This window comes from Austrofundulus limnaeus, unplaced genomic scaffold (assembly GCF_001266775.1).
Source record: "Austrofundulus limnaeus strain Quisiro unplaced genomic scaffold, Austrofundulus_limnaeus-1.0 Scaffold134, whole genome shotgun sequence".
In the NCBI taxonomy this organism is placed as follows: domain Eukaryota; kingdom Metazoa; phylum Chordata; class Actinopteri; order Cyprinodontiformes; family Rivulidae; genus Austrofundulus; species Austrofundulus limnaeus.
Window position 1 is genome coordinate 619,408 of NW_013952536.1, and position 4,622 is coordinate 624,029.

Consider the following 4,622-nt stretch of genomic DNA (forward strand, 5'->3'; position numbering starts at 1 on the left):
TTTGTTTTCTGTTCTCATCATTTGCTAAAATAACTGTAGGGGCTGGGAGACGTCAAGCACTTGAATTCAGTGTGTGTGTGTGTTTGTGTGTGTGTGTGAGAGAGTGTGTGTGTCTACAAGGGTGTAAAATAGCCGGATCTGTACAATGTTGAAAATAAAGAAACTATGATTATTTTGACAGTGAGCTTGTAGTGCTTGACAGTGATCCAGCCTGAGGACACTACAGTGTGTGTGTGTGTGTGTGTGTGAATGGAGGAAGGAACGTGCTGCTGGATGACAGGAGGGCAGAAGGTCACGGCGACGCTCTCTGTCGGCGTGTCTCCACCTGAAAGAGACTAACTACAGGCCTGTGGTTCTGTCTCAGCTGCTCAGAGCTCCACTTCAGACCTCAAGACCAACATTTAGCTGCTTTCAGCTCCGACTGAGAGGCTTTTTTAAACACCAAAACCTTCCACAAACCGAGAACATTTAGAGGCCTGATACTGTAAACAGAGATCTCTTTGTCTTGCTCGGTGTTAGGAGGGTACGTTATTGTTCTTATTTATTGTATTAGATTTTTTTGTTTTTGCCTCGGGGCATGTTATGAGTCCTCCTCCCCCTCCTTCATGTCACCCAGAGGCCGGTGTGCTGATTGTGTCTGTCCCTTCGTCTACAGCTGTTACTGTCCTTCCTTCTTCTCCTCTTTGTAATGTTTATATTAATAAAAAGAAAGAAAGAAAAAAAAAAGAGGGTAAAGGCATCACCATCTGTCAGCCAGCTGGTATTCTGTATATAATTTACTAGAGGGGGGAAAAGAAAAAGGAATAAAGACGAAAATTATATTACTTAAAAACCAGACGGAAGTGACCTCCAAAACCTGGGCTGCTACCGAAACAACAAATCATTTTATTGCTTTAATGAACAGAGTAAAAAAGGAGGATATAAAATAGGAACAGGGAAATAAATAAAGATCTAGTTCAGCTGTTGCAAAAACGAAAGATGCCGGCTTACTGAAAAGAAGCAGATGAGCAGATTTTGTGAAATAGATGGCACTTTTTAAACTAAAAGTCATTTAGTATTAGCTGAAATTTGGTTTGATTTATTAGATATTGCATATAAAAATACAAACTGAAGCTTTTTTTCTTTCTTTACAAACATCTACGTTACATTTTAGTCCAACTTACTGTTTATAATTGCACTATTCGTGACAGTAGTTTTTATTTCTACGTGTCTGATGCAAAGATTAGGCGTTCCACTCACTGAAAACAAAACACGCAGAGCCACTTTCAACTTGTTTTAAGCCTCGGTGTATTTTTTTAAATCAAGAAAACACCTACTTTTATAGTAACTTCTGCTTTTTTTCCACACACACGCACACCCACCTAAAATAAGAACTTTCAGACTGCACATACTCTGAGCACCAACTGCGCGTGGAGGCCGACGCTCGCGCACAGTTGGTTGATGTGCCAGGAACAGGCTGTGTGAGGAGGTAGAGAGAGAGGCAACAGTTGAGGCTGGGAACATGCACGACAGGTGTGTACTGCATATGTGGTCACATGATGCCTATAAGGCAGATTAGGATCCAAACAGATGAAGCGCTGCTTAATGGCAGCTTTTATTAAGTTCACAAAGCGTGGAGGCGGGGTGGGGGCTGCGGGGGAGACAGAGGAAAAGCAGGTGGCTGGGCCTGTGCACTCCTAGATGAAGACAGATATTGTTCGGCACAGCCTGAAGAGGGTCGCCGCTGTGGAAGGATTTATGGAGATTTGCCTGCTGTGGACCCCACCGCCTGCCTGTTCCTGAGTCCTGCAATAACAGACCAAGAGCTGGAACCGCTCTGAGAGGAAAAGAGCGGGCTCATATGAAATCAGAAGAAAACAGCAGTCATGCTTATGTTCAAGTGGAAAAGAGTAAGAGCATGTACACAAATAACAACAACAACAAAAAAAAAACTACTCATATGCTAAATTTTACTAAATCCACTTTTTATTTTGTAAAACGTTACAAACAGTTCATGTATGTAGCTCTTGGAATGACGTGAGCTGGAACACAGTTTATTTCTAACGTGTCTGAGCAGGGCCAAGACGGTATCTTTTAAAAATGATTTCTAATTTAAAACTTTCACAGCAATCTAAATGAATGTTACTTTATAGCCAACATTTTTGCAACAGTCAGTGTCCCCTGCAGAGTGAAATGGGGAATTGGAAAAACCTTTTGCGCGTTAAAGTGAGCTAACATTGCTTAAAAAAAGACTAAAACCAAAATTACAGACAGCCAAATAAGACAACTATGACAAGAAAATAACGATGAACAAGAGAATATCTGAGATATAGCATAAGTACTGGGGAGGGTGATTAGTGATTGAGAGCAGCTGAGAAGATGACAATGAACAACAGGTGTGTGTGTGTGTGGGGGGGTGGGGGGGTGTATAATGGCCATGAAAATTCAAAACTCAGCCAGGCTTAACAAACAAAAACACAAGAATCTAAGGAATAAAATCAGCAAAAACAAGCTAATTTATGAACACCTAATAAAAAAAGATGATTAAGACCTTACACGTTATTTCCCACAGCTTCACGAAACTCAGCTGTGGGTGGGGTGGGGTGGTAGTTTGCTTGCTCGCTTTATACATTTATGTGAGTTTACTTTGGTTTTGTCCATCAGACCCAAGGTGTGAATGTTAGGTTAACTTTAGAATTGTGTCTTTGTGTTAGCCTTGTGATGAACTCGTGACCTGTCCAGGATGTACCTCACGTTTTGCCTTCTTGAAAAGCACAAAGTGAATATATGTTGGAAAGGCCTCAAATGTCTCCGAGTAAATTATCAGCCTTCCTACTACTCACTTACCAAATTCCCACTTGTGCAACTGGGAATAAAACTACATTCTAATAAACAATTGCCGTCTTGTGACAGCATATTGTGGACAGTGCGGTGTCAGTGGAGCCCTCTAAAGCATTTCAAATAAGAAATACTCTGAGAATATGAGAAGTGTTTTCTAAGACCTCAACATCTGACAGATGAGCTGGTCTCAGCTGCACTCGTTCATGTTTAAAACATCCATTGTGTTAATGATACTTTATATACACCAAAAAAAAAATAAGTTTTTGAACCCTGCATAATAACGGAAACGTTTTGCATACAATGCACGGCAAATCTTATTTTCATTGTAAGAGGGGTCTCACACTGTATATAACATCTGCACCACTCATTTTACTGCTGCACTGGCCCATTTACTCTTCACTTTTTTGAATGAGATGGGGCCCTCATCTCTTTCAGCACTCTGCCCCGGTTAGACCTCTCTGTAAATCCCGTGCCCTTTGCAATAGATGTCCATTGATCTATTTTTGCATGCGTATGAGCTTATTTTGGAAAGACCACAGTCACTTTGCAGAAAAAAAAGGGACTGTGAGGAAAAATAAGCTTCACCATTGGTAGCAGCTGTTGCTGCTGAGACACCTCAGAGGAAATGGGGAATTGGACACACACTCATCCAATTTACCATTAACAAGACCTTATTGGATGCAGGCCCTTAGAAACATGTGGCTTTGCCTTATGTGGCTCTGTTTATATGTGCCACTTTCCTCCTTGAATATGTGTGCACGACTGGGGTCTGCGATATTACTGGCATCTGTGACTTGGGATCAAAGTGTGAAACATCTTTCATTCACCTTCAGTACAGACAAAAACCCAAACACGGCCAAACGAGAACCCTGCAGAACGTTGCGTTGAAGAGTACGAACAAAATCAGAATTTCCATGTCTGTGGAAGGACTACTATTAAAGCCATCCACAGGAAACTTTGACTTATACAATGAGATCGTTTTAAACATCAAACACTGAAGCTGATCCACAAAGATCTGCAAAACAAGCTTTCCATTAGTTTTATATTTTCCACAATTTTTACACAACCACATCAAGAGATCTAGGGTTTTTAATGTCCTTTCAGGTCACGAACCACAAGTCAGACAAAGCTTGACCTCATCTTCGTCCAAGATTTATTCTGGTAATAAATATATCATCTTGAACATCCTACCCTTTACAAAACATACACACATATCTGCTTCTCTATGAATACAGCAGATTTGAATCAAACACTGTTCCTCCAGGGCAACATCTTTTTTTCTGGTCTTGTAACATTTTTCAACACTACCTTTTCCCATAAACACGTCACATTCTTCTGAGGGTGGCATATCTAAAGATCTTAACCCTTTAACACATTTACAGTCAGGGCACGCAGACAGCAACAACAAAAAAATCTTTCTCACAGTTTTTGCTGGAACATTTATTAAAAACAAGGACTGGTATGTTTTTTTTTACTTCAAAAACCAGAAAAACTGGTTGAAAACCTAGCCAGTAATCATACAGAGCTGAACGAACCATCTGGAAAGTGCTGATCTGCGTGTGACGTCGATGACTCAGGAAACTTTTACTGTTATTTTTTTTAGAAGTTTTATTCCTTTGTGTTTTGCATATACACAATGATGTCAAGGTTTGTTGGAGGACAAAGGCTCAGCGTAGTGCTTAAAGCAACTTTTCCAGATCTTGATTTCTGTAGAAATCTTGTAAACAGTGTCACCTGGAGTGAATATTTGTTTGACTGACAGCAATGGCAAATGGAAAGCTCCAACCTACAAATAATAATAA